The sequence below is a fragment of the Dasypus novemcinctus genome, chromosome 11 (assembly GCF_030445035.2).
Source record: "Dasypus novemcinctus isolate mDasNov1 chromosome 11, mDasNov1.1.hap2, whole genome shotgun sequence".
Lineage (NCBI taxonomy): Eukaryota > Metazoa > Chordata > Mammalia > Cingulata > Dasypodidae > Dasypus > Dasypus novemcinctus.
In genome coordinates this window covers 549747-573595 of record NC_080683.1, presented here as the reverse complement: position 1 = coordinate 573595, position 23849 = coordinate 549747, and the positions used below count along the sequence as shown (strand labels likewise).

Below are 23849 nucleotides of genomic sequence, written 5' to 3'. Positions count from 1 at the left end.
GCCAGCCATTAATCCTCGTTCTGTCTCTCTTTATTTGCATAGTATAGTGGGGGGTAGGGGGGTGGGAACCTCATATTTTTAATGTAACATTTGTGCTCAAGGTAGCTTAAAAAAAGGCAATTAAATAAAAATTTTTTTAAAGTTTCCATTTATATGATAGTTTTTTGACATTACAGGAATAATCTATTTGGAGAGATTACACAAGTCCCAAAAGATGAATTACTGGTAGTTTGTCCCAAGTATTGCTCCAAAATATTCCAAGTGTTGATTCACTTATAACCATAGCATTTCATAGGTCTTAATTTCCCTTGAAGATTTTCCACTTTAAAATCCTGTGTATCTTGGGAAATTACAATAACTCTGTTCATTTTAACTATTTTTATAATCTTGGGTTCTAGAATCACGACCTGTTAGTTGAAAAGGGGCCAGTAACCATCTGTTTACAATGAGACTTCCCGCTCCCCCCCACCCAGCGCACCTCCTGCTGCCTTTTATTGCGCTGCACCCTGAGCTTCAGTCTTCTGTGACAAAGAAGAATATTTATCTCACAAGGGGGATTGGGGCTGACAGCTCCTCCCGGAGGGCGTCCCCATACCTGGCCAGGAGGATCTGCGTGGCTGCCAGGCGCTGGCCGGATGTCAGGGGTGGGGAGACCCTCCTCCCGGAGGACGCAGGTAGGGGCCCCGAAGTCTAGTGGGACTGGAGCGGGCAGGAGCCCTAAGTGCGCAGGCCAGCCTGGGGCCGCGGCAGGGGTGGGGCTTCTGTCAAGGGCGTGGCGGGCGCGCAGCCCCGCCGCTGGCCGCGCAGCCGCTTTCCCCACCGCTCAGCCCCGCCCCTGGCTGTTCAGCCCCGCCCCTGAGGCCCCACCCAGCACGCGGCGCAGCCGCTGCAGCTTCAGACCCTCGGGGCTTCCAGTCCCGGCGGTGTCCTGGTTCTTGGGCCTGGCGGAGGCTCCGCGCGGGGCAGCGAGCACCGGCCCGGAACCCTCAGGCGGAGCGCACGGTCCCTTCTCAGATGCCAGCCTGCTCCTGGCCCGGAGCCCAGTACGTGTGCGGACCCCACCAGGGGACGCGGGGCTGCGGGGGCGCGGGGCTGCGGAGGGCCGCCGGCAGCGCGGAAAAGCGGGCGAGCGGCCGTCCCCTCGCTGCGCTGAGGACGCGCCCGGCTGCACGGCCGCCAAAGCTCCCGCTGTGCGGTTGGGGGCTGCCTTCGCGGGGCCCGTGGGCGGCGGGGGACCTGGGGCCTGCTTCAGTCTTTGGCATTTTTCCATACACGGATAACTTGTTTATTCTGTGAAAGTTAGTTGAATGAAATTACCTCGTTAGAACTGCAGAGCTATTTACGATGTACCACCTTCTCTTATCCAAGCCCTGGTTGATAGGCATTTGTATTTTTTCCCCCAGTTTTGGCGGCCATGAACTTGCTGTGGGAATCATGGTACAGCAATTTGTCTTGGGTAGATATCTCGGAGTGGAACTAGCAACAATGATGTAAGTTTATATTTTTAAGAAACTGACAAAATGTTTTCCAAAGTGGCAGCACCATTTGGCATTCTCACTAGAAATGTATGAGGGCTCCAGGTTTTCCACATCTTCTTTAACAGTTGGTATTATCTGTCTTGATTTTAGCCATTTTACTATGTCTATATGATAAGTCATAGCAGGTTTTGATTTGTATTTCCCTAGTGATGAAAAGAATTGAATGTTTCTTCTCTGGTGAAAGTGTTATTTACATAGTTTCCCATTTTTAAGTGCTGTTTGTTGTTTTTTTTAACAAATCATTTTTATCAATACTTATCAACAAAGCATACAGTTCACTGCACAATCAGTGGTGTTTGGCAGCATCACATAGTTGTGCATTCATCACCTCCATCATTACTACAGCATTTTCCTAATTTGAATAATAATTTAAAAAGTAAATCCATCACTTCTTCATCTGTGCTTCCCCTACTGTTCACAGCTCCCCTTTTTGGCTATTCTTGCACAGATACTTTTATTTCCCCTCTATAAATTGATTTATATTTATGTTTTATGTAAATGGAATCATACAATATGTTATACAATATATTTAATTCATAGCGATCCTCTGTTTATTGTATTTGTCCTTTTGTGTCTGGTTTGCTTCACTCAACATAATGTCCTCCAGGTTCATTGATGTTGTCAAATGTTTTAGGACTTCTTTTCTTTTTTTTTAAGATTTATTTTTTATTTATTATTCTTCCCTTCCCCACCCCACCCCCAGTTGTCTGCTCTCTGTGTCCATTTGCTGTGTGTTCTTCTTGTGTCCACTGGTACTCTTGTCAGTGACACCCAGAATCTGTGCCTCATTTTGTTGCGTCATCTTGTTCTGTCAGCTCTCTGTGTGTGTGGCACCACTCCTGGGCAGGCTGCACTTTCTTTTGTGCTGGGTGGCTCTCCATACGGGGTGCACTCCTTGCACGTGGGGCTCCCCTATGCGGGGGACACCCCTGCGTGCCACAGCACTCCTTGGGAAAATCAGCACTATGTATGGGCCAGCTCATCACATGGATCAGGAGGCCCTGGGTTTGAACCTTGGACCTCCTATGTGGTAGGCAGATGCCCTGTCTGGCCAAATCTGCTTGCCCATTTCTTCTTAAGTACTGCATAATATTCCATTGTGGGAATATACCACTGTTTGTTTATCCATTTGTCAGTTGATGGGCACCTGGGTTCTTTCCAGCTTTTGACATTGTGACTAGCACTGCTATGAACATGAGTGTGCAGATGTGTATTTGTATCACTGCTTTCAATTCTGGGTGTAGACCCAATAGTGATAGTGCTGGGTCACTGGCAAATCTATATTCAACTTCTTTTTTTTAAAAAAAGACTTATTTATTTATTTATTTCTCTCCCCTCATCCCCGCCCTGCCCCAGTTGTCTGCTCTCTGTGTCTATTTGCTGCATCTTCTTCTTTGTCTGCTTCTGTTGTTGTCAGCGGCACGGGAATCTGTGTTTCTTTTTGTTGCATCATCTTGTGTCAGCTCTCCATGTGTGAAGCACCATTCTTAGGCAGGCTGCACTTTCTTTTGCACTGTGCAGCTCTTCTTCCGGGGCACACTCCTTGCATGAGGGGCTCCCCTATGTGGGGGACACCCCTGTGTGGCAGGGCACTCCTTGTGCACATCAGCACTGCGCATGGGCCAGCTCCATACGGGTCGAAGAGGCCCGGGGTTTGAACCACAGACCTCCCATGTGGTAGACAGATGCCCTAACCACTGGGCCAAGTCCGCTGCCCTATATTCAACTTCTTTAGGAACTGCCCAACAGTCCTCCACAGTGGCTGTACCATTCTGCATTCCCACCAATTGTGAGTAAGAGTTCCTATCTCTCCACATCCTCTCCAACATTTGTAGTTCTCTGACTTTTTAATTGTGGCCATTCTGGTAGGCGTGAAAAGATATCTCTTAGTTATGATTTGTATTTCCCTAATCACTCATATTGAACATTTTTTCACGTGTTTTCTCACCATTTGTATTTCTTCTTTGGACAAATGTCTATTCATGTCTTTTGCCCATTTTTTAATTGAGTCTTTTTTTATTTTTGAGTTGTAACATCTCTTTACATATCATGGATATTAATCCCTTATTGGACATGTGATTTCCAAGTATTTCCTTCTGCTGAGGCAGCTGCCTTTTCACCCTTTTGACAAAGTCCTGTGAGGTGTACATGTGTTTAATTTTGAGGAGGTCCCATTTATCCATTTTTTCTTTTGTTTTGTGTGCTTTGGATGTAAGGTCCAAGAAACCACCATGTAGCACAAGGTCTTTAAGATGTTTCCCTAAATTTTCTTCAAGCAGTTTTATGGTCCTTTTATATCTAGATCTCTGATCCATTTTGAGTTGATTCTTGTATGGGATGTAAGATAGGGGTTCCATTCCATTCTTTTGGTTATAGATATCCAGGTCTCCCAGCACCATTTATTAAAGGGACTTTCCCCCCATTAACATGGACTTGGTAGGTGTCTGAAAAACTAGTTGACCATGGAGGTGGGAGTTTATTTCTGGACTCTAAATTCTATTATACTGATCAATGAGTCTCTCTTTATGCCAGTGCCATGCTGTTTTGGCCACTTGTAGCATTGTAATATGTTTCAAGGTCTGGCATTGAAGTTCCTCCCATGTTGCTCTTCTTTTTTAGAATGTTTTTGGTTACTTGGGTGCATTTCCCTTCCAAATGAATTTGGTAATTGCCTTTTCTATTTCTGTCAAGTAGGCTGTTGGAATTTTTATTGGTATTACATTGAGTCTATAAGTCAGTTTAGGTTGGATTGACATCTTCATGATATTTAGTCTTAGAGTACATGAACACAGAGTGTCATTCCATTTGTTTAGGCATTTTAAATTTCTTTTACCACTCTTTTGTAGTTTTCTGCATCTAGGTCCTGTACTTCTTTGACTAAGTTGATGCCTACATATTGAGTCTTTTTGTTGCTATTGTAAATGGAATTTTCCCCTGATTTCTCCTCAGACTGTGCAGTACTACTGTACAAGAACACTGATTTCTGCATGTGGATCTTGTATTCTGTCACTTTGCTGAACTCATTTCTTATGTCAGGTAGCTTTGTTGTAGACATTTCAGAATTTTCTAAATATAGGATCATGTCATCTGCTGATAGTGCAAGTTTTATGTCTCCTTTTCCTATTTGGATGCCTTTAATTTTTTTTTCTTCTCTAATTACTCTAACTAGAACTTGTAGTACAATGTTGAATAGCAATGGCGATAGTAGGCATCCTTGTCTTGTTCCTGATCTTAGATGGAAAGCTTTCCACCTTTCCCCACTGAGTACAATGTTGGCTGTGGGTTTTTCATATGCCTTTTATCATATTGTGGCATTTTCCTTCTATTCATACCTTTTGAAGTGTTTTTTACCAAGAAAGAATGCTGGATTCTGTCAAATGCCTTTTCTGTGTCTATTGTGATCACCATGTGTTTTTTCCCTTCATTTTTTTTTAATGTGGTGTATTATGTTGATGGTTTTTTTTTTTATGTTGAGCTAACCTTGTAACCAGGAACAAATCCACCTTGGTCATGATGTGTAAGTCTTCAATAATGCTGCTGGATTCAATTTGTCAATATTTTGTTGAGAATTTTTGCATCTCTGTGTTCATTGAAGAGATTGGTCTGTACTTTTCTTTCCGTGTAGTGTCTTTTATCTGGCTTTGGTGTTAGGGAGATGTTGGCTTCATAAAAAGAGTGGGGTAATTTTCCCTCCTCATCATCATGTTGGAAGAGTTTAAACAGGATTGTTGTTAATTCTTTTTGAAATGTTTGGTTGAATTTATCTCTGAAGTCATCTGGTCCTGAGCTTTTCCTTGTTGGGAGGTGTTTGATGATGGATTCAGTCTCTTTAAATGTGGTTGGTTTGTTAATTCTTGTATTTCTTGTAGTGTCAGTGTAGGTTGGCTGTGCCTTTCTAGGAATTTTCCCATTTCTAGGTTGTCATTGTTGGCATACAGTTTCTCATAATATCATCTTTTGACACTTTTTATTTCTGTGGGGTCAGTCATTACTTCCCTCCTTTCATTTCTGATTGTATTTATTTGCCTATTTTTCTCCTTTGTTAATCTTGCTAGCGATTTGTCAATTTTACTGATCTTCTCAAAGGACCAGCTTTTGGTTTTGATTTTATCTATTTTTTTTTCTTGTTGTTGTTGTTCTCAATTTCATTTATTTCTGCTCTAATCTTTATTATTTCTTTCCTTCTGTTTGCTTTGAGGATTGGTTTGCTGTTCTTTTTCCAATTTCTCTAGGTGTTCAGTTAAGTCTTTGAGTTTAGTGCTTTCTTCTTTTTTAATATAGGTGTTTAGGGCTATAAATTTCCCTCTCCAGACTTTGCTGTATCCCTTAAGTTTTGGTAATTTGTGTTCTCATTTTCATTTGTCTATATATTTACTAATTTCACTTGCAATTTCTTCTTTGATCTACTGATCATTTAACAGTGTGTTGTTCAGACTCCACACAGTTGCAAAGTTATCTTTTTCCTATCTATTCTTGATTTCCAATTTTGTTCCATTATGATCTAAGAAGGTGCTTTGTATAATTTCAGTCTTTTCATATGTATTGAGACCTGCAGTGTGCCCTACATGTGGTGTATCCTGGTGAAGGATCCATGGGCACGTGGGAAGAAGGAATAACCTGCTGTGTTTGGATTCAGCATTCTGTGTGTCTGTTAGGTCTAACTCATTTATTGTTCTTTAAGTTCTCTGTTTTCCTTGTTGATCTTCTGTCCAGTTGTTCTGTCTCATAATGTGAGTAATGTATTAGAGTCTCCAGTGATTATTGTACAGATACCTGTTTCTCCCTTCAGTTTTGACAGAGTTTGTCTTATGTATTTTGGGAAACCCTGGTTAGGTGCATAAATATATCTTTCTGGTGGGTCGTCCTTTTAATTAATATATAATGGCCTTCTCTGACTCATAACTTTTTTTCACTTCAAGTCTGTTTTGTCCAATAATAGTATAGCTGTCCCTGCTCTTTTTTGGTTACTATTTGCATGAAGTATCTTTTTCCAACTTTTTACTTATAGTTGGTTTGTATCCGTGAGTCAAAGGTGGGTCTCTTGTGAGCAGCATATGGATGGTTCATGTGTTTATTATACATGCTGTCAATCTATGTCTTTTGTTTGGTGCATTTAATCCATTAACAATCAATGATAGGACTGTAAATGCATTGTTTACTTCCTACATTTTATTCTTTTGTTTTCATGTGTCATGTCATATTTTGGTCTGTCTTTTTTCTCTTGATTATCCTTTCTGCTCTTCTTTTTCCTCTACTCTCCTCCAGGCCTTTCTCTTCTTTTTCTTTCAGGCTCTATGGCTTCCTTATTATTTCCTGCAATTTGGATTCTTTTTTACAAACTCTCTTAGTTTCTGTTTGTGGATATTTTATACTCACCTACATATTTGGAGGACAGTTTTGCTGGGTGCAGAATTCTTGGCTGGCAGTTTTTCTCTTTCAGTCTCCTAATTGCATCATACCACTGTCTTCTCACCTCCATGGTTTCTGATGAGAAATCCACACTATTACTGGGCATCCCTTGTATGTGATGATTTGCTTCCCTTACCGCTCTCAGAATTTTCTCTTTATCTTTGACATTTGACATTCTGAATAATATATCTTTTGGAGTATGTCTATTTGGATTTATTCCAATTAGGATAAGGTGGGCTTCTTAGACATGCAGAGTCATTCCTTTTGTGAGCATTGGGAAATTTTAACTATTTCCTTAAATACTCTTTCTGACCCTTTTCCCTTCTCTTCTCTTTCTGGAACTCCCATGACATGTATGTTTTTGTGTTTTCTGTTGTCATTCATCTCCCTGAGGCTCTGCTCAATTTTTTTTCCCCATTTTTTTCCTCCCTCTCTTCTTTTCTCTCTTCAGTTTCAGCTGTTCTGTCTTTGGTATCACTTCTACTTTCTTCTGTCCTTTCAAGTCTGCCTGAAATTGTTGTAGACCTTTAATGTGCTTTTTTTTTTTTATCTTTTTTTTTTATTGATTTTGTATTTAATGTGCTTTTGATGTCACCTATTGTGTCTTTCATTCCCATGAGCTCTGTTGCTTTTCTGTTCCACATTTCAAATTCTGTTTTTTCCTTGCTCAACGTCTTCTTGATGTCATTCATCCCTTTAGCTGTATTGTCTTTCAACTCATGAATTTAATTTTGGAAATTGGTACACATCTCATTAATTAGTTCTCTCCAATCCTGCATCTCTTCTGGTACTTTGATATATTCCTTTTCCTGGGCTATGCCTTCCATTTTCTTATTGTGGCTCATAAATTTTTGCTGATGTCTAGGCACCTGATTAGTGTGTAGTTTACTCAGATGCTCAATTTCTTTGTCTTTTATTGGGATTTAGTGGCAGGAGGCTGTGTGTTACTGTTGCTCTTTGATTCTTGATGCAACCTGAATCATTAGGGTTGTCCCTGTTAGTTGCTCAAAGGTGTGCTCTGCACCCAGTAATGGGTTGCAGACCTACTTCCTAGGGCCTTGGGAAGAAAGCTATGAAAGTCAGAAAATGCCTCATTTATTTTTTATTTTCTCATATGTACTTCCTAGTTCTGCCAACAGATGGCACTCTTTGACAGTCCTCTCAGTTCAATGCATGTTTAGAGTGTTTTTGCTGTAACACAGCCTGGATCAATCTGAAAGGGTCCTACCTGGAGCCTAAGAGACTTGTAATTTGAACTTTCTTATAAAAAAGTCTCTAGCCTTCTCTGGCAGCCCCCTCCCATTTTCTGGGTAAGAAATAATTCCACTCCCTTCTTCATCTTCAACAATCAGTCCCCCTTCATAGAGGAAATTGAGAGGGTCAGGTTTCTTTACTCCCTTGCAGCCTCCTAAGGCAAACAATAGCAAGGCCTCCCTGGCCTGGAAGGGCCCATGGGACACAACAGACCAAATTTGTGGGTCAAAACCTGAGTCAGCCTTAGATCTTGTCCCTCTCTTCCCTGTTTTCTGGGAAGGTGCATCCTCAACAGTCAGTGCCAGCTATAAGAGAGGGAGATTGAGAATGTTGGATTTCTCCAGTCCTGTTTAGTGTCCTAAGGTAGACAACAGTGTGGTCCCACTCAGCCTAGAAGGGCTGGTAGGACACAGTAGACCAGAACTGTGGGTCAGAAGCTATCAGCTAAGCAGTGTCCCTCTCTCTCCCCTTTCTGGGGATTGTAGATCCCTGGATACCCCTTTGTAGTCAGCTCAGAGGCCTTTGTGTCCTTTTAAAATTTATTTTTAAAAGATCCTTAGATTACATAAAATGTTACATTAAAAAATATGAGAGATTCCCATATGCCCTACTCCGTACACCTCCCACTGTTCCCAACATTACCAACTTCTTGCACTAGTGTGCTACATTCATTACAATTGATGAACAGATTTTGAAGCATTGCAGCTAAGCATGGGTTATAGTTTACATTGTAGTTTACACTCTCTCACACTCAATTCTGTAGGTTATGGCAGAATATATAATGGCCTGTGTATTAATCAGGCAAAGGGGTACTGATGTATAATACCAGAAATTGTTTTTTTAACAAAGGGTATTTATTTGGGGTAGGAGCTTATAGATAGCAGACCATAAAGCATAAGTTACTTCCCTCACCAAAGTCTATTTTCACATGTTGGAGCATGATGGCTGCTGACATCTGCAAGGGTTCAGGCTTCCTGTGTTTCTTCCCTTCCAGGATATTGCTTCTCTCTGGGTTCAGGGTTCCTTGCTTCCCAGGACTCCAGCTTCAGCATCAAACTCCAACATCAAAACTCCAACATTAAGAACCCTTAACTCTGTCCTTTGCCTTGCCTTTTATCTGTGTGTCCCTGCTCATCAAAGGGTGGGGACTCAATGCCCTTCTGTCACAAGTGATTAACATAATTACCTAATCAAGTAAACCTATGAATCCAACATAATTTAATATGCCTGCCCCAAAAAAGATCAGTTTACATACATAATCCAATATTTCTTTTTGGAATTCATCCATAATATCAAAACGCTATAGCCTGTATCTGTCATTGCAATATCATTCAGGTCTATTCCAAGCCCTGAAAATGCCCCTATATTATACCTCTTTTTCCCTCTCCCTGACTTCAGCACCACCAGTGGCCATTGTCTCCACATCGATGAATAGTTTTTCCATTGATAGAACCACAGTAAGTCTATAGTAGAACACCAGTAAGTCCACACTAATCTATATTTTATTTCCCAATCCTGAGGATTCTGGAATGGTGATGCCTACTCTACCTGAGAGGTGACTTTGAACTAATTTGGCTAATAAATGAGACTTTCTTGCTTGCAGTTGTTGACTTTCTCAGTTCCTTGGTATGGTGGTTGTCCATCCTCACCTCCTTGTTAGTTGTCCTGGGTGAGGCCAATGAACTGGAGAGTAGGTGTTACACCTCCACTGAGACTCAGGGCCCAGCTGACACATGAACCATCCAGAAATTCAAGTCTTTTGGATGTATACCTACCAATTCCAGCATCAACTATAGGCTCAAATAAAAGAGATAGAAGAGGCATGTGTAGAGAAGTCACATTTGAGTCCAACTCTGTCACACTCGGGAGCACAAACTCCAAAGGAGGACCCAGTGGCCAGGCATCGATCTCTGGAGCTATCTGCCCTGAACATATGAGCTGGGTATCTCTGGATCCCTCAAGTGTCCCACTATTTGTGGTAGCACCTGCTTTGGCAGTCTATGACATCCTGCAGAGACATTTTAAGTGTAAATCTCTGATGGCCTCCTGGCTTACTTTGAAGTCTCTTAGCCATATAAAGTCATGTATCTTTACCTTTCCCCTTCTTTAGTTCAGTGTCCAGTCTCATTCCTGGGAGTCATGTCCCACATTGGGGGAGAAAGTAATGCATTTATATGCTGAGTTTGGCTTAGGGAGAGGCCACATTTGAGTAACATGGAGGCTCTCAAGAAATAACTCTTAGGTATCCTACATCACTAGGCTAAGTTACAAATTTAAGAGCAAAAAGTACATAAGCATAGTCATCAATCTCAAGGGTATATCAACGGGCCATCCTTTTTCACTAGTCCTTGGTCCTTGGGGGATTGTTGCTGTAGCATTAGAGAATGTGGCAGAGCTCCCGAATATAGGACTTCAATATTCTTTCAGTTATTGTGTGAATCTCTACCCACTGTGGCAATGCCCCATGAACATTTGAACATATTTATATACCTTGTTTATATCCCCACATGAACTTCCTCCCATGTCTCCCCCATCACAGACACCCCACACCAGTGGTCCTCTCCTAACCCTTTTGTAACCCTTTTGTGATCTAAAACTTCTTTAAAAATGAAGCCAAGAATATTTTCAAATTCGCTATAGGAAAATGAAATAATAACGAAAGGTTTAAACATCAGAAATAAAATACATAATAATTTAAGAAAACAAAAACTAAAATAGGATTAAAAAGGGGTATTTAAAAAATGAAAAATAGTTAAAAAATTAAGTTTTGCCTTTCATCACTGTAATATATGTTGTCCTGTATGTACAGTTACATTTTCTTCCATTACTTCCCCAGTATTTTACCTTTTTCATTTTGTCTTCAAAGAAGTGTTAGGTCACAGTAAAGTCATACAGAATATAGGGGACTCCCATATACCCAACATTCCCCCCTTTTTCACCTTTCCTTTTTAAGAACCTTTTTTACATATGGATGTTACATTTGTTGCAACTGATGTACAAATATTAAAACATAGCTGCAAACTATGGTCAGTGGTTTCTATTATGGTTTACATTTTAGACCATATACCTTTATGCATTTTTGATTGAATTTAACTTGACCTATATCCATCATTGCAAGATCATACAGAACACTTCCTTTGCCCCCTAAATACCTACTCTTCCATTGATCCCTTTCCTCCCTCTCCCTCCCCTTAGGACCCACTGTGCCCACAAGGCTTCACTCCTTGAAGGACAAGATTTGTAATTCTTGCAACAATGCTGATGGCTTGACACAGTCGTCTGTCCTCCCCTATTGGGAACCACCCATACTCTCCAGAGACACCCTCCCCTGTGTTTGAGAACATATCAAGACTCCCCGGTATGGGAGTTTAACTCCTTTCCACTCATTATGTGGGTCTCCCTCCACTGATCCAACACACTATGACAAAAGCATCACTTGCACCTTCTCTAGAAGACTACTCAGGTGTGCCCTGTCCCAAATGTACCGCCATCCAGCACCCTAAACCAGTAGCCCTTCCTTGTCATATTGCCAAAACAATTTTCTCAGGATTGTAGTTTCAACCACATACCTGCCAATCCCCAGTGTTCACCTGCTACCTTCCCCAACCCTTCCCCCATTTTCATGGACCATCCAACCCATCCTCCCTACCCTAGCTCCCTGTTAAGCTTGTACCACCCAACCCAATAGTATCCCTACACCCTTGTCATATCCCTTTACTGCACAACTACTCACACCTTATCATAGATTTCACCCCCGTGGGCATTGGGTCACAATCTTCTTCTCCCTTTCTATTTCCTGTAAACCTATCTTCCAGACTCTAGCTCCCTGAGTTGGCTCACTTAACTTAATTCTTATCAAAGAGGTCATGTAATATTTGTCCTTCAATGCCTGGCTTGCTTCATTCAACATAAGGCCCTTCAGATTCATTCGTGTTATCCCATGTGTTGTACTGTATTCCTTCTTACAGTTGAATAATATTCCATTGTATGTATAGACTACATTTTGATTATCCATTCATCTCTTAATGGGCATTTGGGTTAATTTTCCAGTTTTGGCAATAGTGAATAATGCTGCTATGAACATTGTTGTGCATATTCCATTCTTGTCTTTTGTTTTCAGTTCTTCTGGATATATACCCAGCAGTGGAATTGATGGGTCTTATAACAGAACTACAGTTAGTTTTTTGAGGAAATCCCAAACTGTCATCCAAAATGGCTGGGCCATTCTATATTCCCACCAGCAGTAGATGAGGGCATCCATTACTCTGCATCCTCTCCAACACCTTAGTCCTCTGATTCTCTAATGTCCACCAGTCTGATGGAAGTAAGATGGTGTCTTGTTGTAGTTTTGATTTGCATTTCCCTAATAGCTAGTGATGTTGAGCATCTTTTCATATGCTTTTTAGCCTTTTGTATTGCTTCTTTGGAGAAGTGTCTGTTCAAATCACTTGTACATTTTTTTTTAAAGATTTATTTATTTATTTATTTATTTAATTCCCCTCCCCTACCCCGGTTGTCTGTTTTCTGTGTCTTTTTGCTGCGTCTTGTTTCTTTGTCTGCTTCTGTTGTCATCAGCGGCACAGGAAGTGTGGGCAGTGCCATTCCTCGGCAGGCTGCTCCCTTCTTCATGCTGGGTGGCTCTCCTTATGGGTGCGCTCCTTGCGCGTGGGGCTCCCCTACGCGGGGGACACCCCTGTGTAGCACGGCACTCCTTGCGTGCATCAGCACTGTGCTTGGGCCAGCTCCACACGGGTCAAGGAGGCCCAGGGCTTGAACCGCGGACCTCCCATGTGGTAGACAGACACCCTAACCACTGGGCCAAAGTCCGTTTCCCACTTGTACATTTTTAAAATGGGTTGTTGGTCTTTTTACTTTTGAGAAATAGGATTTCTTTACATATGCTGGATATTAGGCTCCTATCAGATATTTGGTTACCAAATACTTTCTACCATTGTTGAGGTTGTCTTTTCACTTTCATCACAAACTCCTTTCTGGTACAAATGGTTTTAATTTTGAGGAGGTCCCATTTATCTATTTTTTTCTTTTGCTTCTCATGCTTTGGGTTTGAAGTTCATGAAGACATTTCCTATTACAAGGTCTTATAGACACTTCCCTACTTACCTTCCAAGGTCTTTATGGCCTTGGCTCTTATAATTAGATCTTTGATTCATCTTTAGTTAGTTTTTGTATAAGGTGTGAGATGGATATTCTTTTGGATATTCATATCCAGTGTCCAAGCACCATTTGTTGAAGAGGCCATTCTCTCCCAGTTGAGTGGGCTTGGTGGCTTTGCTGAGGATCCAGTGACTGTATATGCCATGATCTATATCAGAACCCTCAGTTCAGTTCCATTAGTTATTGTCTGTTCTTGTGCCAGTACCATGCAGTTTTGACCACTGTAGCTTTGTAGTATGCTTTAAAGTCAGGTAGTGTGATTCCTCCAATTTCATTTTACTTTGTCAATATGTCTTTTAATATTCAGGGATTCTTGCCCTTCCAAATAAATTTCATAGTAAGTCTTTCCAATTCATTAAAAAACACTGTGTTGATTTTTATTGGGATTGCATTAAATCTGTAGATTAGTTTGGGTAGGACAGACATCTCAGTGATATTTAGTCTTATCCATGAGCAGGGAATATTCTTCCTTTTATTTAAGTCTTCTTTGATTTTCTTTAACAGTTCTTTGTAGTTGTCTACGTATAAGTCATTTACTTCTTTAGTTAAATTATTTCTAGATATTTGATTTTTTTAAGTTTCTATTGTAAATGGTGTTTTTTTTCTTGATTTCCTCATCAGATTGCTCATTATTGGTGTAGAGGACTGCTACTTATTTTTTTGCATTATTCTTATAACCTTTGACTTTACTGAACTCATTTATCAGTTCTAGAAGCTTTGTTTCTGAGGGCTTTCTATGTATAGGATCATGTTGTCTGTACATAGTGAAACGTTTTTTTTTTTTCATAGTGAAACTTTTACTTTTACTTTAAATATATATATATATTTATTTATTTCTCTCCCCTTCCCCCCCAACCCCGTTGTCTGTTCTCTGTGTCTATTTGCTGCATCATCTTCTTTGTCTGCTTCTGTTGTTGTCAATGGCATGGGAATCTGTGTTTCTTTTTGTCGTGTCATCTTGTGTCAGCTCTCCATGTGTGTGGCACCATTCCTGGGCAGGCTGCACTTTCTTTCACGCTGGGTGGCTCTCCTTGTGGGGCATACTCCTTGCACGTGGGGCTTCCCTACACCGGGACACCCCTCTGTGGCATGGCACTTCTTGCACGCATCAGCACTGTGCATGGGCCAGCTCCACATGGGTCAAGGAGGCCTGGGGTTTGAACCTCGGACCTCCTATGTGGTAGATGGATGCCCTAACCACTGGGCCAAGTCCGCTGCCCCTTTTTACTTCTTCCTTTCCAATTTTGATGCCTTTTAAATCTTGTTCTGGCCTCAGTGCTCATGCAAGTACTTATAACACAATGTTAAATAAGAGCAGTGACAGTGGACATCCTTCTCTTGTATCCAATCTTAAATGGAAACCTTTTAGGAGTTCATGATTGTCTATGATGTAGCTGTGGGTTTTTCATAAATACCTTATATTATGTTGAGGAAGTTTCCTTCTATTCCTATCTTTTGGAGTGTTTTAATCAGGAAAGGGTGTGTTTTGTCAAATGCTTTTCCTGCATCTGTAGAGATGATTATTTGATCATGTGTTTTTTTTCCTTTGATCTCTTTAGGTGGTATATTTTATTGATTGATTTTCATATGTTTAATGCTCATTGCATACCCAGGATGAAACCCATTTAGTCATGGTGTATAATTTGCTTGATGTGTTGTTCAATATGATTAGCAAGTATTTTGTTAAGGATTTTAGCATCTGGTTCATTAAAGATTGGTCTGTAATTTTCCTTTCTTGTATCATCTTTGGGTTTGGTATTAGGGTAATGTTGGCATCCTAGACTGAGGTAGGCGATGCTCCTTCTACTTCTGTTTTTTGGAAGAGTTTAAGCAGGATTGCTGTTCTTTCTGGAATATTTGGTAGAATTCACATGTGAAACTGCTCCTGGGCTCTTCTTAGTTGGGAGGTTTTTGATGACTGATTCTATTTCTTTACCTGTGATTGGTCTATTGCATTCATTTTTCTTCTTTCACCAGTGTAGGCTACTTGTGTGTTTCTAGGAATTTGCTCATTTCCTCTAAATTATTCTTTTTGGCATATAATTTTTCAAAGTATTCTCTTATGATACACTTTATTTCTGTGGGGTCAGTGGTGATTTCCCTTTCCTCATTTCTTATTTTATGTATTTGCATCTTCCTTTTTTTTTCTTTATTAGTGTAGCTAAGGGTTTGTCAATTTTATTGATCTCTAAGAACCAGCTTTTGGTTTTATTTTTTCTAGTCCTTTCTAATTTTCAATTTCATTTAGTTCTGCACTAATCTTTGCTATTTCCTCCATTGTACTTCCTTTGGGGTTAGCTTGTTGTTCTTTTTCTAGTTCCTCCAGGTGTGCAGTTGGGTCTTTGATTTTGGCACTTTCTTCTTTTTAAGACCAGCATTTATGGCTGTGAATTTTCCTCTCAGTACAGTTCTGCTGCATCCCATAGGTTATGCTATGTTGTGTTATTTTTTCATTCATTTCAAGGTAGTTACTGATTTCTTTGCAAATTTCTCTTTGACCCACTGATTGTCTAAGAGTATATTGTTTAACTTCTATGTCTTTGTGCCTAATCTGCTTCTCTGCCCCTTGCTGATTTCCAGCTTCAGGCCTTTGTGATCAGATAAGTTACTTTGTGTAATTTCAGTCTTTCCAAATTCATTGAGAGCTGTTCTGTGGCCTAGCATATGGTCTATCCTGGAGAATGATCCATGTGCTCTCAGAAAGAGTGTGTATTGCACAGTATTTGAGTGTATTATTATGTGTATGTCAATTAGGTCCAGGTCCTCTAATGTATTATTTAGGGTCTTTGCTTCTTTATTGATTCTCATTGAGATATTCTGCCTAATGGTGATAATGGTGTATTAAAATTCCCCAGAGTAATTATAGAGGCATGTATATCCCCACTTAGTTATTTCCCTTGTCTGTCTCATGTATTTTGAGATTCCCTGGTTTGGTGCATAAATATTTATGATTGTTCTTTCTTCTCGATAGATTTCTCCTTTTTTCAATATATAGTGTCATTTTTTGTCTCATGATAGTTTTGCATTTAAAGTTTATTTTGTGTGTTTTTAGTATAGCTACTCTCACCCTCTTCTGATTATTGTTTGCATGTAAAATTGTTTTCCATCCTTTCACTTTCTGTCTTCTTGCATCCCTGGGTCCTTGATGAGTTTATTGTAGGCAGCGTATGGATGGTTCATATTTCCTTATCCATTCTGCCAATCTGTGTGTCTTGACTGAAGAGTTTAAGCCTGTAACATTCAATGTTATTACTGTCAGGGAATTACTTATATTAGCCATTTTTTTTTTTTAGACTTATATATGCCATATGTTGTTTTTATTTCACTTCTTATCTTTTTATTCTTACATTCTCCTCCACCTCTCTCCTTTTTTTCCCTTTCATCCTAAAGAACTCCCTTTAGTATTTCTTTCTTTTTAAAGATTAATTTTTTATTTTCTTTCTCTCCCCTTTCCCCCCAATCCCCCCATTGTCTACTCTCTGTGTCCATTTGCTGTGTGTTCTTCTTTGTCTGCTTCTGTTGTTGTCAGTGGCATGGGAATCTGTGTTTCTTTTCATTGCATCATCTTGTGTCGACTCTCCCTGTGTGTGGCACCATTCTTGGGCAGGCTGCACTTTCTTTTGTACTGGGTGGCTCTCCTTATGGGTGCACTCCTTGTGCCTGGGGCTCCCCTATGTGGGGGGCACCCCTGTGTGGCACAGCACTCCTTGTGCACATCAGCACTGCATGTGGGTCAGCTCCACACAGGTCAAGGAGACCCGGGGTTTGAACCATGGACCTCCCATGTGGTAGACGGACACCTTATCCCCTAGGCCAAGTCCACTTTCCTCCATTTAGTATTTCTTGAATGGCAGGTTTCTTATTGACAAATGCTGTTAATTTCTCATTATCTGTTAATATATTGAAGTCTTCATTTTTTGAATGCCAGATTTTCTGGATAGAGAATTTTTGGCAGGAAGTTTTTTCTTTTAGCACCTTAACTCTGTCATACCACTGCCTTCTTGCCTGTATGCTTTCAGATGGGAAATCAGCACTTAATCTTTTTGAGCCTCCCTTGTATGTGATGGATCTCTTTTCTGTTGCTACTTTCAGTATTCTCTCTTTGTCATGAGCATTGGACAATTTGACAAATATATGTCTTGGGTAGATGCATTGGGATTTATACTTTTTAGGTTGTGCTGTACTTCCTGGACATGTACATCCCTTTCCCTCAGTAGGGTTGGGAATTTTTCAGCCATCATTTCCTCCAGCATTCCTTCTGTCCCCTTTTCTTTCTCTTTTCCCTATGGGATGCCTACAGTGCATATGTTTCTGCAATTCAAATCCTTAAGTTCCAGCTGGATTTTTTCTGTCTTTTCATCCTTCTGTTTTGCTGTCTGATTTCAGATGTACTGCCTTCCTCATCATTGATTCTTTCCTCTGTTTGTTCACATCTGCTGTTTTGTGCTTTCAGTGTATTTTTGATTTCCTGCATTGTGCCATTAATCACCATCATATCCATTGTCTTTTTATGTATGTATGTTTTCAATTTATTCCGTATGTTCTCCCAGTGTCTTTTTTTAAGATTTATTTTTTATTTATTTTTCTCCCCTTCCCTTCCCCCAGTTGTCTCCTCTCTGTGTCTATTTGCTGTGTGTTCTTCTGTGTCCACTTGTATTCTTGTCAGTGGCACCGGCAATCTGTGTCTTTTTGTTGCATCACCTCTCTGTGTGTGTGGTGCCATCCTGGGCATGCTGCACTTTTTTGCCCTGGGTAACTCTCCTTGTGGGGTGCACTCCTTGTGCATGGGGCTTCCCTATGCAGGGGACACCCCTGTGTGGCATGGCACTTATTGCATACATCAGCACTGCGCATGGGCCAGCTCATCCCATGGGTCAGGAGGCCCTGGGTTTGAAATTTGGAACCCCCCATGTGGTAGGCAGATGCTGTATCTGTTGAGCCAAATCTGCTTCCCCCTGTTTATTTTTAATATCCTCAATCTCTTCCTTCACTTCATTAAGTTGACTCATGATATTTGGACATCTTTGATTAGTTTCATGTTCTGTATTTCCTCCTTTTTTCCAATTTATTCATTATCCTGGGCCATGTCTTCCTGTTTCTTAGTATGGGTCATAATTTTTTGTTGGTGTCTAGGCATCTGTTTATCTTGATGGGTTTATTCAGTTGATTAGCTTCTCTTTTTGCTCTAGTGTTTTATTTTGTTATTGTTTTTGCATGTTGTAAGTTTTCACTTTGACACTTCATTCCTCTTATTGTATAATAATAGCAGTAATAATAATAAGACCTAGGAAAATAAATACTCCACATGAGTAAAAAATCTTAAGGACAGTGGAATAAGTTTTAAAAAGTGGAATAAAAAAATGAAATGAGAAAAAATAGATAAAAGTAATGAGTTAAAAGCCTGGAATGATGAGTAGATAGGTGAAAAGGAAAGCAAAATTAAAAAAATAATAATAAGGAAAGAAAACGGAAAAACAGTGTGAAAGAGAAATAAAATTTTTTAAAAAATTGAAGACCAAGGAAAATAGGCAAGGTGCATGAAAAAGAACAGAAAACAGAAGATAGATAAATGAAGGAAAGAAAAGAAATTATGTAGGCAGAAAAAAATCAGTAAAAGTAAAATTGGGGGGACAAAGAGAGGGGAACACCACAAAAGAAATGAAACAGCAGCAGCAACAACAACAAAACAACTGAGGAAAGACAGCCTTCTCTTTAGGCCCCTAAGGAGCTTCTCAGGCTGCTGGTGTTCATCATTCACCCTGCAGCCTACCTTCTGCAGGCAGGTGATGGACCCAGTTTTAGTGATTAAAATTTAAAAAGTTAAAATAAAGAAGGGGGACTTTTTTAAAGCAAAGAAATAACAGGTCCAAGAGCACTTAAATCAGAAAGAGTGCCAATATATTCCTTGTTGTAAACTACTAGCTGATGCCTGATAACCAGTTGGGTCACACCTTAGACCAGGGGCCTCATACATGCAAGGCAGGACTCCCTCCACTGAGCTAAATTGTCTCCTTAAGTTACTGGGTCTTTAGAGAGCTAGGTGCCACCTTTCCCAGGTGTTTGTAGACTTCTGTACTTGCTAGAGTCCTGCTGATGAGGTGGTTGTGCCCAGCCCCTCTCTGGTCTAATGGCTTTCTCTCCTCAGGAGGGCATCTGGGTGTGACAACCTGCCTGAGGGGATCCCACCTCCCCTCTCCCAGGCAGGTCTGGGTCACTTCCAAGATTCAAAGGGACCTGAGCTGGCCAAACTCACCACAAAGAAACCACTGTGCAGCATCTGCCAGACCCCTCTTCCTCCCAGGGAACACACCTTCCCAGTCCCTTGGCAGCAGCAAGCCAGGAGCCATGTGGCTACTTGCTGGGATTGTGGGGTACATGTGCAATTTCCAGCCACAGGGGTGAGCAACTCCTGGTTTTCTTCTTTATCTTTGCAGTACCTTCCAGATGACTCAGAGCACCTTCCTGTTCTATAAATATCTAGAGCACCTCCTTTAGATAGGTACCTGCCTTCTGGGTGCTTTTTTTTTGTAGGCATGTAAGTCTCTACCTACCTTCTTCATCCCTTTTCCTGGCAGTCCTCAAGGTTGTTTTTTTGGGGGAAGTGGGCTTGGCCCAATGAATAGGGCATCCACCTATCACAAGGGAGGTCCACTGTTCAAACCCCAGGCCTCCTTGCCCCATGTGGATCTGGACCATGCCCAGTGCTGATGCACATAGGGAGTGCTGTGCAATGTAGGGGTGTTCCCTAAGTAGGGGAGCCCCACGTGGAGGGAGTGCACCCCATAAGGAGAGCCACCCAGCATGAAAGAAAGTGCAGCCTGCCCAGGAATGGTGCTGCACACACGGAGAGCTGACACAACAAGATGATGTAATAAAAAAGAAACAGATTTCTGGTGTTGCTGCTAAGAATAAAAGAGGTCACAGAAGAACCACAGTGAATGGACACAGCAAACAAATGGGGGGTGGGGAGGGGAGAGAAAAAAATCTTTTTTAAAAAAGTTGTTTTTTGATGTTTGGTCCTCTAGAATATCCTCCCAGTTGTCTCTATTCCCTTGGGGGGGAAAAATGCTAGACCCATAGGAAAGGAAAGAGATAAGAATAATAGTAATAATAATGCAAAAAATGTAAAGAGGAACTGCATAAGAGCTAGGAAACTAAGGAATATAAGTAAAAAACCATAAAAAAATACAAAGGAATAAGAATAAAAAGAGGTGGAATAGAAAAAATTAAACAAGAATGAAAATAGAAAAAAAAAAGAATGAATTAAAATGCCAAGCACATCAGAAGACCATAGAAGAAAAGAGAGAAAATGAAAAAATGAAGACCAAAGAAGAACTGGTAGAATGAAAGAAAAGCAACAGAAGTCAGAAGGCAGAAAAACAAAAGGAAGAGAAGTAAAATAGGTTGAAAAATAAGTTTAGAAAAAAAGAACAAAGAGCAAAGAAAACAAAAGAGTAACAAAGAAGCCACCCTGGAAGAGCAGCCTTCCTTCTTAGGCCCCCAGAGACCTCATAGGCTGCTGGTGTTCATCAGTCAGTCACCTACAGCCTGCCTTCCACAGGTGATGCATCCAGTTTTACCAAGTGAAATAAAGGAAAAAGAAAAAAATCCAAGAAACCATTAAAAAAAACAATAGAATCTCAGCCTTATGTCCCTATCATGAGGTGCTCACTGTGTGCCTACTCTCTCTGGATCCCTTCACTCAGGAGGTACCAGGGCTCCAACCAGGCACCTACATGCAAGGCAGGGGCTTCCCTCTTGTGCTGCAGGAGCTCTATGAGCTAAACAGGCTTTTGGAAGCCTGTCTGGCTCTTCCTGGCCCTGTTTCCCTTAAGAGTTGGACTTTCTAACAGCTTTCAGGGGCTGGGCTAGTTGGGTGCCCATCCCTCCCCCTCCTTGATCAAGTTCCTCTCTCCCAGGGTGGCTGGGTGTGGCAGCCTGCCTGAGCAGATTCCCCCTCCACTATCCCCAAGGCCACCTCAGTGCTAGCCGATGTCCTCCCTGAGATTCAAAGGGGGCTGAGGTTTGCAAATCCACAGAAGGGAAACCACTCCCCATCCTGCAGCAGACTCACTTCTTTCCAGGGAATGCTCCCTCCCCCTCAGCTGGCCTTTGAGGGCCAGGGGGCCCATGGAGGCTATTTGCCTTGAGGGTGGGGCTTGCCCACCACCTTTTCCAACCACAGGGGTGAGCACCTCATTGTTTTGCCTTGGGCTCTTTATCTCTTTGTCCACCTCCCTCCTGAATGATTCCTGCTGCCTCTTGCTCCTTGGATTCCCAAAACAGCTCACTTAAGTTAGGCCCCTGCCCCCTCTCTGCCATTTTTTTTTTTCAAAAGAGATGAGCAGTACCCACTTCCATCGACACCATTTTCCAGATTAGTGCATCTACAGATTTTTAATCTGCTCAGTGAGTGAAAGGAAAACATGAGAATTATGTCTCCCCAAGTAGAGAATATCAATAAAGGGCTAGAAAGTATAAATTTAGTGGAAATAGAAATTCTGGAGTTGAAAAGTAGAATGATATGAGAACTCTAGAGGTGGTCAACAACAGGTGTTTCCCTGATTAAAGATCTAACAACTCCCTCAGCAGCCTGGAGTGTGCACCTTCCTATTTCAGTCCTTCCTCTCCCACATCATATGCACTCCAGAAGATGTAGCAGTGATGGGAAATGGAATTGGACCAGTGGTTAAGGTGTCCGTCTACCACAGGGGAGGTCCGCGGTTCAAACCCCGGGCCTCCTTGACCTGTGTGGAGCTGGCCCATGCGCAGTGCTGATGCGCGCCAGGAGTGCCCTGCCACGCAGGAGTGCCCTGCCACGCAGGGGTGTCCCCCGTGTAGGGGAGCCCCACGCGCAAGGAGTGTGCCCCTAAGGAGACTTGCCCAGTGTGAAAGAAAGTGCAGCCTGCCCAGGAATGGCACCGCCCACACTTCCCGTGCCGCTGACCACAACAGAAGCGGACAAAGAAACAAGACGCAGCAAACAGACACAGAAAACAGACAACCGGGGGAAGGGGGGAATTAAATAAATAAATAAATCTTTAAAAAAAAAAAAAGGTGTAGCAATGAGACCTTCTAGTTTTCTTATTAATTTTACTGGTCACTACTGATGTTGAGTGAATTTTCATACCCTTGCTCATGCTTAACTCACTGCAGATCCTGAGATTTAGGGTATAAAGAGGAGGGGACTTGGTCAATTATTGTGTTTTCAGAGTCCTCTTCTTCCTTCTGAGAACTAAAAACTTCACCCAGCCTGAATGAAAATATGGCAGTGGAGACACAGCTCTGTACTCAGAGATATTCCACATCCTGGCCTCTGTGTCCCTATGAAATTTACAGGAAAATATTAGCCTCCATTAACAGGGAGAATTAGGACTCAAATTTCTGTGAACCCCAATATCCCTCAGAGAATCCCACATATTCCTACCCAAGTCAACCAGATCTCAATGAAAGCCCGCCTCATACCATATAAATTAATCTATCCCAGTCTCACAAGGGAGAAAGGTGATTGTTTTCTCATTAAAGATACTTATTGAAGCCATTTAAATTAGAGAATCGGTTTTTCCATTTCTGTAAACAAAAATGGCAGCTGGGATTTTTATAACTATTATATTGAATCTGTAGTTCCCTGTGGATAGTATTGATATTAGAACAATACAGTCTTATCATCATTGAACAATGGATATCTTGCTATATGTTTAGGTCTTCTTTAGTTTCATTCAGTTTGTTTGCTAGTGTTCATGTGTTTTATCCTTTCATTAAATTCATTCTTAGCTATTTTATTTGTTAGCGGCTGATTGAATAGACTTATTTTTTGTTGTGCTGTTTAAATGAAACTGACTTTTGTGCCTTTATCTCCTACTATGCAAGTTTGCTTAATGCCTTTATTGTTGCATTAGTATTGTTGTGGCTTCTTTGGAGTTATGTAGTTAAAGGAGTATGTCATCTATAGGGATAACTTTCCTTCTTCCATTCCAGTATGGATGACTTTATATCTTTTTCTTACCCAATTGCTCTGGCTAGAACTTATAGTACATTGCTGAAAAGCAGTGATGAAAGTGAGTTAACTTATCTTGTTCATGAACTCTTGGGAAAGAGTTTCAGTATTTCACTCTTGAGTGTGATGTTAGCTGTGGATTTTTAAAATGCAGCTGTGAACAGAGTAGAATGACATCCACAAATGACCATCCACGTAGTGAGCAGCAGAAAGTCTCCAGATTATAGGCATCCTGTGAGTGCATTTTTGAAATCCTGGAATGTGAGTTAATTGTTGGATACCTACATTTTTGTGGTTTTGAAGAACTTAATTCTCGCTAATGTCCATATGTTCAATGTTTAATAAGAAGATCATGATAGGCTATGCCTGAAATATTTTGATGTGTTCTTAAATTTTAAAAATTCAATAAACCCTATTAAATGAATTTTTCTTTCCTCAGGTTATTTATAAAACAGTACTTTAACTAGAGTAAGAAC

General features: G+C 41.0%; 1 long non-coding RNA gene across 1 annotated transcript in view; it reads left to right on the top strand.

The window, feature by feature from the left end:
* The first annotated feature begins 1456 nt into the window (after window positions 1-1456).
* Window positions 1457-23849, top strand: part of LOC131280345 (uncharacterized) — an 81343-nt gene continuing 58950 nt past the window's right edge. The window contains exon 1 of the long non-coding RNA XR_009187827.1: window positions 1457-1490. This is a non-coding gene — a long non-coding RNA (uncharacterized lncRNA). The remainder of the gene's footprint in view (window positions 1491-23849) is intronic.